General features: G+C 35.8%; 1 long non-coding RNA gene across 1 annotated transcript; it reads right to left on the bottom strand.

The window, feature by feature from the left end:
- Nucleotides 1-9,835: 9,835 nt before the first annotated feature.
- LOC117329821 lies at nucleotides 9,836-13,577 on the bottom strand. The gene is made up of 3 exons (XR_004533265.1): nucleotides 13,477-13,577; nucleotides 12,120-12,351; nucleotides 9,836-11,891 (listed from the first exon to the last, which is right to left on the bottom strand). It is a non-coding gene; the product is annotated as an uncharacterized LOC117329821 (long non-coding RNA).

Consider the following 13,577-nt stretch of genomic DNA (forward strand, 5'->3'; position numbering starts at 1 on the left):
CTCGAAATGATGGGAATATATGTTTTGTCTTCTGGTATTAGGATGAACTTTCAGCAAGGAAAGTAGAGCTAGCCTAACAATTCAACGTGTTTCGACAAAAATACGGGCTTCATTTTGGTCTCTTTCTCAGTATTTGAAATGTTATATGATTTCAAGCCACGTTTGTAAAAAAAAGTTACTATTTATGCTTCATTTTACTTGTACATTAAAACATTTAAATGTATCAAGCGTTTTCCTCACTGTATTGAATTTAAAATATTTTAGTAGTGGTTGATGACACTTTTTTCCCTGAATATTGCGACCGACAAGAAAAATGGTGGAAAACACATTGTTAATGAGACTTCATCGCCGACACCGTATACACCGTCTTCCACAAAAATGCATAAAATGACACCAACCGTATCGAGACGTAGCATATTAACATTTTGGGAATAAATTAATTATTCTCGTCAATTAAATAGCTGAAAATAGAAGCTAAGACTATGGGAAGTCGATTATACCGTAAAGAGTAAAGAATGTAAAGAATTTGGTATTGTATAAAACTTAGAAAAAAAATGTATTCCTGTTTTCATTGGATAGTAATTAGTCTTCATCCCGATGTAGCACCTTTTTAATATTTCACAAGAATTGAAAGTGATATAAAACACTCTCGTTGGTCTGGATGAGAAGATGCGAGGTGTCTTACAGTGGGAACAAACCGGAGTACCCACATGGTCGGGCAGGGATCGGGCAGGTGATCTCAAATACATTGTCACGTCAGATCGGTGAATGGAACCACGGTCGCTGATACAGCAAGGTAATCGCCGATTATGCTACTGCCTCACCACCGGACCACGTGCAATATTAGTAAAGGTTCATAAATATTATGACATTTCTAATGTTTAGTTACTTTGTAGCTACATGTTAACAGGCCAGAACAGTATTTTTGTCGGTCGGTCACGATCGGTCGGTCGGTCTTTTAGTCATAGACGTGCCTCCATTATGAATACAAATACTTGGTAACATCTTACCGACTACCTAGTCCAGACTTCCATCTCCTGTTCTGCTTCTTTTGAAACGCATCGAAGATCAAATCAATCACATAGTAATATAGTAAACGGGTGATATTAATGGTTTGCTATTCATGTAGCGTTAAGCAAATTGGGTTGTTGATTGTATGTGATGTATTCGTTCGATAGTTCAATATATACAAAATAATGAATTATTAGTGAGGTAACTGCGTACAAGTGGAAAGAATTTAAGTTTAACGCCGTCATATTCTCTCGGGTAGATGGAAATTTCTGGGTTTTTTTTATGTTGGATGCACATAGGGACAAGAAGGAAACTATTTCTAGCCTAACTACGTCTAGTCTGTTTTTAAGCACTATCTTCTTATATAGATCTGATGCCCTTAACCACGTCAAGTGTATCCTTAACAGAAACAATGCTTAAGAGGTTAATTTTCCAGTATTCCGTCCTGATGCAAATCCGCTGACATCTCTCTCCAAGAGTTCACAATAATTTCAATCACATGTGCATGGGCCGTAACGTTAACGTAATTGAAAAATTCCAAAGGAATATTATAATTTTTGCTAGAGAGGAACAAGTCTTGGTATTGAATTTGTATAGTTTAAGGCTGTGGACTTGCTGTTGAAGTTTCCGTGGAGCTGGGCACATTTTACCAAATAGTAATGCATGATATATACGATGTCTATGCTGTCCATGATTTTAGTGTGGTGTTCCAATAATTATTGAATGGAATTACGTTTATGAATGAATTTTGCAAATATCTTTAAATAGAAGCCCAAAAACATGTGATAAAGCATGAAGCTAACAATGCTTACAGAAGAGAGTCAGTCTCACCATACCGATCATCGATGATCACTACAAATACCAACCATTAAAATATAATTACAATTAAGGTGCAAGAATGCAAAGCTCAGTGTATTAAATCAAAATAGTGAAACATTATTATCAGAAGAAAAAATGATATATATTCAGTAAATAACAAAAATAGAGGATAGATTCAATTTGATATGTTAACAATGCGCGATAAAGCAAAAACAGATGAAATTAAATGATAGAATTCTTTTAAATGCACAGCTAAATATTATAACTAAGTTACAGGTGACAATGCTTGTAACACCGCGACCAGATGGTTTCGTAGTAATGGCCGTTTCTGAGATTTTGTTTAAAATCATTACACTTGGGAGTTCCTATGAATGTTCTGTAACGTACCTCAAAATAAGCATCATCGTGGTCGAGGAAAATGGTTTGAATATTGGCGGTAAAATGTCGATCCATGCGAGATGAGAATGTTGGATTGAAAGAGTTGTATTTGCCTTTATAATAAGTGCATGGAAGTTGACGATCTTTGGTTGTAAGAGTATCTCATTTTAGTATTTAATCATACCTTGATAGTAGTGAAGTCTTAATAGACACGCTGTTGTAGTTTATATCTCCGGTAAACACGTCTCGTATGGCGGCCGCCATCATGTTTTTCTATAGCGTATGTGAACCGGAAGTGACGTAAAAGTGTTGGAGTTTCAAACATAGTCTGCGCGAGGGCGCATTCGATAAGGGTATAAAAGGCAGAAATTCTCGGCATCTCTACCACTCTGTCAAGACGACCACTATGTCAGACGACCACTCTATCAGAACCATTCTTAAACAGAAGTAATGGCTTCATTTGACTCATTGGTGAGTTTGGTCATAATCTAAAACGAATATTTTATCCAGATTCGGAATTAATTAAGATAAATATAAATCATATTTCTATAGTCTTTGAGCAAATGTTCCAATTTCGGAACAGATTCCAGATTCGGAACAATGTTCCAAATCTGGAACACTGTATATTTCAATACTTATACTATATAACAGGAGATGCTGGGGATTTCTCAAATACTTTAGCTCACGAAGTTGGGTGAATGCTGGACGTAATATTTTGTACATATTATAAATTATAAACTTGATCCAATTAAATATTGAACTTTATTTCAACTGTCTGTTCTTTGTACTGTGATAGAGTTAACACAAAGGATCCATAATTTATGTAACAAATGGTGCAACAAACCGAAACGTTACAGTTCCACGAAACTGTAACGTCAACAGTAGTGGTTTGCACTGTACACAAGAAGAAACGGGATCGAATCAACCAAGAAGTGAAGAAGTTTTACTTTTTCTTCTTTTAAAAATAAAACTAGATAGAAAAATATATGCTTTTAGCACAAATGTTGATGTTCAACACTTCCTACACAAATGCAGATATTGATTGTTGCCTACAGAGCAATGTCGATGTTGTATTTTATGTTGTTTTATACAAATAATTATATTCTACAATTCATATACGAATGTTGAGGTTGTATTCGTTTTACACCAATGTTGATTGTGAACTATTCCTACACAAATGTTGATGGTGTACTATTCTTACACAAATGATGATGATGTACGTTTCCTACATACATGTTGATGCCATACGTTTCCTACACAAATGTTGATGGTTTACATTTCCTACACAAATGTTGATGCTGTATGTTTCCTTCACAAATGTTGATGTTTACATTTCCTACACAAATGGTGATGCTGTATGGTTCCTATACCAATTTTGATGTACTTTTATTACACAGATGTTGTTGTAGTTTAAAGGACCAAAGTTGTTGAGCTGTGATTTTATTCACAGTAAATCATATCTCGCTGTCGTCAAAGCCAGAAATCTGGGGACCTAGAATAAAACAAGAAATTTTGTATCATTGTGTTTTATAATTTAAAAAATCTGAACAAATTGAATGTTGCCTCTTTTTAATTGTGTCTAGGTAGACAACGTAAACGAGAAAACGATCGTTAATGGTTGACGGAATGACACCCATTTCACCTACTAACCATAACCCCACATCGTAAGAAAAAATAAATAAAAAATGATATCTATGATAATTAACAAGAAGATAAAACGATACTTCTACAAGACGATTATGCACTGCCATATGTAAATGTTAACTAAACAAACTTACTCGTACTGACAGACAAAGATGTTCATGTCGTTACAGTTGACTGAAGTCCATTTAAAAATTACCGTCCGATTGACGTAAGGAATGCCCATGCACATACCATCTGCGTAGGTCGGAATTGATGGCATGAAACGATGGTGTGATGTTAACGATTCCCCGGTTCCATTCCATACCCAAGCCCTTTGAGAGCTGGAGTATTGCAAACCAGTCCAGAAGACCCCCTTTCCATTTAATTCTAAAACAAAACAACCAAAAACAACAAATGAAAAAACACAAACAAGCAAAAAAAGTAAAGATTGCCTTTCTATTAAAAAAATAGTCATGCAAAAAAATGCCATAATGAATTTTTTTGGCAATATTTACCCATGAATACTAGCTGCTTACTAAGTGTTTCCAGCTCATTTCTTCCGCATTACTTGGCTAGAGGAAACTTATTTCCAGCTCCATTTGCATTGGTAACTCCCGTATGCATAAGCTGGTTCGTACCTACTCAGTTAGAAGGGGTAACTCTTCAGATCACCCTGTTTCACCGGTAAAAAGTACCGGAGCTCAGCCAAAAGGACTTTTACTCTGGCTCATTCTATCGTTCCGGTAAAGAATATCTTTTTTTCTACCGACTCGGCTTAGGAAAAATAAAAATGCTCTGCAGCTCGTTTTTGTTACTTCTGTTAATACCAGCTTTCCCAGACTTACTCGGCGAAAGAGGATTTTTTCTTTATCCCATTAAGTAAATACAAAATGCTTCCGATATAATCTGCGGGGAAGAATTATTTACCCCATTTTGTTCAACTCCAGTATTTACCAGCTTGTGTCCTTCAGCCATGGCTAGGGGAACTCATTGTAGCTTGTTCTGTAACTCCGGTACCTAGCAACTACTTCTGATACACTCGAATAAGGGAATTTCTCCGAGAAATGCTCAATATTTCCAACCTACGTGTCTAGACTGGATTTCGCTTTATTTCAGTATGTTACCTTTATTGTGTGACCTTGGTAGCAATGATATGTATGTTCTGGCTATTCACAGTATAGTTAAGGGGATAGTCTTTAAGATCATTCTGTAACTCCTCTGGAAACTAGCTGCGTTCTACAGTACCGGTGAGGCTTTGAGAAATATATCTGAACATAATTGTGTAACCCTGGTAGATACTACTTACTGCTTCTACTAGCTCGGTCAAGGGAAATTTCGTTTGAGTTACCGATGGACGACTTTGCTATCTCTTACATCATTAAACTGCATATGTGTGTCATATATGAAAATAAGACAATTAAGAAAATATAAGACAATTAAGTTATCTAATTAAGAATAAACTCACGCATATTTTCCATTAGAAAGGTTATTAACACCAAAAGAAAGCTGTCAACATCAAAAGAATGAATCTCCGTCAGCATTGATCCTCTAGTGCTGCAGAACTCCTACATAAAGACAAGCAATCAAAAATCATAAACTGAATGTTCTGGACTTGAAAAGTCTATACCCGCAGATAATGATTTAGGATAATTTTCTTTTGGCCCTGATATATTTACAAGACTTGGGCGTTCAAGTCATGGTCAAGAAAACCCTGGCTGTCAATAGGACGTTTTTTTAAACATGTATCATGGACTGTCTCATATAGTACCACAAATATCATCCGTTAATTAATAAATTGGCTCGTGGGCAAAAATCAATGTAACCTATAACAGGTCCTTTATGATTTTTTATTTCTTTTTTATTTTTAAGTTTCTGGTGAGCCTCGTTTTAGCAGCAATCTGTCATAAGCAGTCAATTCTGTCAGTACCTTGAGTGACCACTTAATACAGGTTTGACCATGAAGTGAGAACCAATAAATCCCGCAAGACGCTCCGGAGTATCAGATACTTGACGTAGGACAGTGAACAGCATGAGCTACATATTGCAATCTCGTAGTTTTGTGAACTGTTGTTGTTGACATTTTTCTCTTTACAGAAAATACCTATCAGAATAAGTCGATATTAACCCCTCTGCAAATGGCATCTTATGTCTATTCATAGTTCTTTGTGAAAAACCATGAAAGACCATGATGGATAGATGTAAACGAAAGATTTTTTGTTTTGACAATATTGTGAGTTTTAATGTCTGTGACAAATATACCCAACGCAATGTGAATTTTTATTTCGTGAATGCAACACTGGCAGACATAGAATGATGGATTTCGATGAAAGTTTTAAATTTTTCTTAGGGGTACAGCTAAATAAGATTTACTTTAATTACAATATTCTGATTTTATGGACGTCACAATTTAACGTCTCGTTCATGTTGTTTACATGATAATTGTGTACTAGCTTTCGTGATGCCATTTTATTCCTAAAAGTCATATTCGTCGAAATGATTTTGATTTTAAGATGTACATTACTATCTTATAAAACTAGTTTATAAAACTTATAAAAATAGTAGAATATTATTTCCTGGACAAGTATTCTTTTTCTGTTCAACAAATTTTATTGCTATAAAATAAATGGATTGGACAACAAGCAAGCCTATATAAGTCATATCAAATAAGAGAGAGGACAAGCATGGTTTTTTGATGAAGACAGCACGAAAGAGCATCGAAAAAATGAAAAGGGACTAAAATTACAAATGTTTACTCTTGATGTTTATTTATTTAGTCTTTTATATGTCTACTTATTTGTATTAACGGTATTGGAAATTCGTGTGTACATTTCTAAGTTGATATATCTATGGTAAATCTGTTAAAATAAACGAAACAATATCTGTTGTTTCAGAAGAAGACGTTATTATGTCCAGTAGCTATGGATTGATGACTGTACTGTTATTTGACCTGTTTAGGACATACATTTAGAAATCTTCTACGCTTGTTCAGTAAACAACCTTAAAAAGGAATTACCTTTGCACCGTTCCAAGTTCTCTTTTCTTCGAACAACTTGTAGCATTTGTTGCCTCTTCGAGCGGAATTTTCTGGACACTTAACTGTAAATTTCCCTGAACAAATAGTACAAAAGATATTCGCTCTTTTCAGGACTTTAAAACCAGATACAGTTGAGCCAAAATTGAATTTAACTGCATCATACAACGTTTTCGTCTTCTAAAACTCGTCAGCGTTTGAACCTATGATATCATCTACTTGTTTTTCCATATTTTAAATCAAAAGAAGATGCATTATTGAAAAGACTCAGTTTTTTGTTGTTTTTTTTTAAGGTGAAATTGGAATTGGAATTATAGTTTACCGTGTCTCAGACATGTGAAGTTCTTGACACCATTCACGCACATCTCATCTGCATCACAAGAATTAAGCTGGCAGGATCCAGCCGTTATTTCCTACGTTCATAAGATATAAACAGCAAACATTTATAAGATATCATAGTGACGAAAGTAGGAGAAATGTTCGTAATACGTAGTTTCCGCTAACATGCTCTTACATTTAAAATAGAAAACGTCAAGCATTCTGACCGTATCAATATTTTAAACAAATCCGTGTCATACAGGTTAAACGAATAAATAGTTATCACCTCTGCAGACTAAATAAGAGTAAAATTGAATATCGATACTATCTAATGAATATTATTAGATACATAAATGTTATCATATAGTTAAGACTATCATTTAGTATCCACTTTAGGCAAAGCATTACTTTATGTCACTGATGTTATGTGATTCTGATTGGCCTGATATAATTAAATCACAAGGAATATCTGGATGGCGTAAAAACAATCAATTATACGAATGAGACCTAATTTGAATTTCTCACTTCTCGCATGTGAAAAACAAAAACAGCGATCGCTCATTAAACCGAAGTTTACAAATTGAAATATAGACGGGGACCATTATAGCATTCACACAAGATGCAATTATTATTATGTTTCCACTGTAAATAAAAGATGAAATTAGAAACTCAAAGTCAAAGTTAAAGAGGGTGAGGATGGCGTTAAGTATGTAAATTTTGGTATTGCAAAACAATATACAATAGTCTACTCTTGTTGTTAACGATCATAATTACCATTAACATAAAAGCATACAAAACCTTTGTCTGTTCGTTAACTTTTTTTATATTAGTATTTAATGGTTTGGGAATTCCATGTGTTACCTGTGGTATGCCTGCCCTCTGTAGAACTATGTCATTGTACCCAGACATCAAGTCACTTTGTCTACTTTCATCGTCTGAATTGATGAAACATCTTCCTGTTCTTTCTCTGTATGAGATTGAACGGCATAAGGCAAGGGCAACACACAATTCCATACACTGGTATTTGGAGGGAAGGGTCAGTTCCAAGAAGCCGTGGTAGACTATTGGATATATTCCATCTACCGGAACTATCATCCTGCTTTCAACCTCGAAAATAATATTGACCATCCATACCACTACGGCGGTAACCAAAGCAGTAGCTCTCCTCCGCATGTTGAGTGATGATAGGTAGCCTGGAGATACTGAAGAAATACGACACCTAATCACCAAGAATCACATTCCCTGACTGATGAAGATTTAATATCTTTTGTTTTACGTGTATACCTAGGAATAAGATATGCATGATTTACCTTAGCTCGTAGTATTCTCATAGTTTTGATAAACGATAGATAATGATTAGTGTGGTTTCCGTTTGCTGCGATGACTTTAAAGATGCTACAGCGTCAGCAGCATTCATGCAAGAGTTGTCCTGAAAGTACATACAATTTCGCCCACGGTATAGGAAATATCTAATAAACACCAACAAACGAAAACGAAGTTATAACAGTATTCTAGTAATGCGCGTTTATGAGATATATAAAATTATTATTTCATCACTATATAATTGTTTACATGTCAACGAAGGTATGTTTACTTGTCTTTATATGAACAGGTTCACAAACATGTTCCTGGGCACAAATACGATAACTAACCTTGCGTTTCAAAAGCAAACGAAAACGTGACAGGTTAGTCAGACATACAAAATGTGAAGGCGGAGCGAACAAATTTTTACGGGATGTATTTAAATGTAAAGTACTTTTTGACGGCGTTGTAGTATCTTTAACAGGGGAATGCATAGGTTTGATTTTCTTTCTTTTTTTTCCATTCCTTGGGGGTTTGCGTGTGAGATAGGGAGAGGCAATTAATATTTGAAAGTCAAAACCAATAACAAAAGTCTAACAGCCAGGTTTGTTTTTTGAGTTAAACTTTAAAACACACAGGGAAAACACAAGGAAAAAAAACTATGTCACAATTGATTCGCTTTTCAATAACTTGTTACAATAATTACCATTCCCAAGACAGATAACCACTGCAGACGAAGAAATTAAGAATACAAGGTTTTGAAAGATGCAGGTTGATGAAATCCACGGGGAAGATTTACGGCTGACATCAAGATTCCATTTGGAATTAAATCCTTTTTCTTGTCTGATATGAAGTCAGACGTGTTTGATGTTTGTCGTACTGTTAGTGTGGTATTTTGACACAGACTGACCACGTAATTGGCCGGTCCGTCGTGATCAGTCGATCGGTCGGACATAGTCAAGATTGACTTATAGGGTACAGTCTTTTGTCTGTGAACTTGTGGGGTGCAACGCACAAGGTTTGATGAGCTATGGACATCAGATTTAATCTACATGTAATTCAATGATAAATTATGGAAGCACAAAATTTCATTAAATTTCATCTCCTATAGACGACGAAGATATTTGCACAAGTTAATCGATCGATCGAGACTCGACTTGTCCTTGAACACAGCTAATAACAATCAATATGAAAACAACGTGAATGGAATTTATGACACATTTCGATGAAAACATACCTTTATTGACGCGTTTTTTTTTTTTTAATATTTTTGGCTCATTTATGATCACCCTAGGCGCCAAATAAACCAAAATATAGCCATATCCAAAATATCCAAAAGTACGGTACGCTCTCAACACCAGACACGAATGCTCATGTTGTACAAATTCGACACAAATGTTGGAACTTTTACGCTTTAATCACAATTGTAAATGTTGTACTAATTCTACACAAACGTTAATGATGCACGCTCTCTACACGTACGTTAATACTGTACGCTCTCTACACAAATGTTAATGTTGTACGCTCTCTACAAAAACGTTAATGTTGTACGCTCTCTACATCAATGATAATGTTGTAAGCTATTTACACAAACGTTAATGTTGTACGCTCTCTACAAAAACGTTAATGTTGTACGCTCTCTACACAAACGCTAATGTTGTACGCTCTCTACACAAACGTTAATGTTGAACGCTCTCTACACAAACGTTAATGTTGTACACTCACTACACAACGTGAATGTTGTACACTCTCTACACAACGTGAATGTTGTACACTCTCTACATAAATGTTAATGTTGTACGATCTCTACACAAATGTTAATGTTGTATGCTCTCTACACAAACGTTACTGTTGTACACTCTCTACAAAACGTTAATGTTGTACGCTCTCTACACAAACGTTAATGTTGTACGCTCTCTACACAACCATTAATGTTGTACGCTCTCTACAAAACGTTACTGTTGCACGCTCTCTACACAAATGTTAATGTTGTACGCTCTCTACAAAACGTTAATGTTGTACGCTCTCTACATAAACGTTAATGTTGTACACTCTCTACACAAATGTTAATGTTGTACGCTCTCTACATAAACGTTAATGTTGTACGATCTCTACACAAACGTTAATGTTGTACGCTCTCTACACAAACGTCAATGTTGTACGCTCTCTACACAAACGTTAATGTTGTACGATCTCTACACAAACGTTAATGTTGTACACTCTCTACACAAACGTTAATGGTGTACACTCTCTACAAAACGTTAATGTTGTACGCTCTCTACACAAACGTTAATGTTGAACGCTCTCTACACAAACGTTAATGTTGTACACTCACTACACAACGTGAATGTTGTACACTCTCTACACAACGTGAATGTTGTACACTCTCTACATAAATGTTAATGTTGTACGATCTCTACACAAATGTTAATGTTGTATGCTCTCTACACAAACGTTACTGTTGTACACTCTCTACAAAACGTTAATGTTGTACGCTCTCTACACAAACGTTAATGTTGTACGCTCTCTACACAACCATTAATGTTGTACGCTCTCTACAAAACGTTACTGTTGCACGCTCTCTACACAAATGTTAATGTTGTACGCTCTCTACAAAACGTTAATGTTGTACGCTCTCTACATAAACGTTAATGTTGTACACTCTCTACACAAATGTTAATGTTGTACGCTCTCTACATAAACGTTAATGTTGTACGATCTCTACACAAACGTTAATGTTGTACGCTCTCTACACAAACGTTAATGTTGTACGCTCTCTACACAAACGTTAATGTTGTACGATCTCTACACAAACGTTAATGTTGTACACTCTCTACACAAACGTTAATGGTGTACACTCTCTACAAAACGTTAATGTTGTACGCTCTCTACACAAACGTTAATGTTGTACGCTCTCTTCACAAACGTGAATGTTGTGCGCTCTCTACATAAACGTTAATGTTGTACGCTCTCTAAACAAACGTTAATGGTGTATGCTCTCTACATAAATGTTAATGTTGTACTTTCTCTACACAAACGTTAATGTTGTACGATCTCTACACAAACAATGTTGTACGATCTCTACACAAACGTTAATGTTGTACGCTCTCTACACAAACGTTAATATTGTACGCTCTCTACACAAATAATAATGTTGTACGCTATTTACACAAATATTGATGTTGTACTAATTCTACACAAAGGTTAATGTTGTACGCTTTTTACACAAAAGTTAATGGTGTACACTCTCTACACAAAAGTTTATGTTGTACACTCTCTACGCAAATGTTGATGGTGTACGCTCTCTTCACTGATGTTAATGCGGGTTAAAAGATCGGTGTCGTTCAGCTGTGATTTTCAGCACGGAATCAAAAGCTGTCGCTGTCGTCAAAGCCAGAACTCCGGAGACCTAGAAGAAAACAAGTAATTTTGTAAAATAGTTTTGATACTAAAAATGATCTCAACAAGAAGGATGGTGTTTTGCTTTCTTTAATAAACAACGCATGGGAGATACAATCGCTTTTTGTTAAAAGAATGACACCCTTCCCACCTACGACCCACCCTACACCAAAACCCCATTTAAAAAATGATAATAATGATAACAAAAGTACATTAAAATGTCAATAAAAAACCTTACTCGTACTGACAGACAAAGATGTTCTTGTCGTCACAGTTGACTGAAGTCCATTTCCAAATTAGCGTCCGATTGACGTAAGGAATGCCCATGCACATACCACCAGCGTAGGTCGGAATTGATGGCATGAAACGATGGAATGATGTCAACGATTTCCCGGTTCCATTCCATACCCAAGCTGTTTGAGAGCTGGAGTATTGCAAACCAGTCCAGAAGAGCCCTTCTCCGTTTACTCCTAAAACAATTTTTTTTAAATGAAAAACAAAAGCAAAGACAAAAATCAAAATCTGTCAACCAAGATAGTCATTGTTGAACACAGGGTAAAATTTGAATTTTATCCGATAGAGTATTCCTCCCGTTAAAATAAGGAAGGTTATTTCTGGTACATAGGATCGTATGTAGGGACCACCGTTTATATATGTTTTGTTCAACAATCGTTACCCATGAATACTAGCTGTTTCGTACCAGCCTGGCCGGAAAAAATCTCTTCTGTAACCTTGGTAAATACTAACTGCTTCCTATGATGAGCTCCTGTTTTGATCATCCATTTTCCCAGGTAAATACTAGCTGCTTTCTACTTATTCAGCTGAGTAATTTATCTTCAGCTCATTCACAAACCCCGATGGAAACTATCAGTTTCTGACCGTCAAGACTAGAGGGAATTATGTAACCCGAGTAAGAACTAGATTCTTCCAAATGACTTGGCTGAAGGGAATTTCTCTTCGGTTCCATTTTGTGCCTCCATTAAAAACTTAAGCAGCTTCTAACTGACTCGGCTACAATGAATTTCTATCCCGATCATTCTTTGATCAAGATAAGAACTAGCTGATTCCTACCTACACGGCCGAGAAGACTATTTCTCTTTTGCTCATTCTATCATTCTAACAAAACCTAGCTTCTACCTACCTACTCAGCTAGGGGATTTCTCTTCAGCTTGTTCTGTAACTCATGTAACTACTCGGTTAAGCGGAATTTCTCTTAAGACCTCTAAAACTAGCTCTTTCCTACCGAGTCGGCATAGGGAAATGTCTCTTAATATCATTCTATAACCCCGATACATACTAGATGTTTCCTACTTACTCGAACAGGGGAATTTCTCTTAAGATCATTCTTTAACTCCGGTTGATTTTTAATGTTTGAGACTTACGCGGCTAGTTGGAATTTCTCTTTCGTTCGCCATTTAACCGGCAGTAAAAACTATCTGTTTCCTATCAACTCGGTTAAGAGGAATTTTTTTTTTAAGTAACCGAAACACGACCATGGTATCTCTTACATAATGACACATCATTAAACTGCCAACACATATGCAAATGTAACAGTTAGGAAGAATATTGAAAGGTTTAATTAAGAGTAAACTCACCCATACTACCCAATAGAAAGAAAAGTAACTGCCAAAGCAAGCTGTCAACATCAGGAGAGTGTATCTCAGTCAGAATCGATCCTCTTGCGCCGCAGAACTCC

The sequence above is a fragment of the Pecten maximus genome, chromosome 6 (assembly GCF_902652985.1).
Source record: "Pecten maximus chromosome 6, xPecMax1.1, whole genome shotgun sequence".
NCBI lineage: Eukaryota > Metazoa > Mollusca > Bivalvia > Pectinida > Pectinidae > Pecten > Pecten maximus.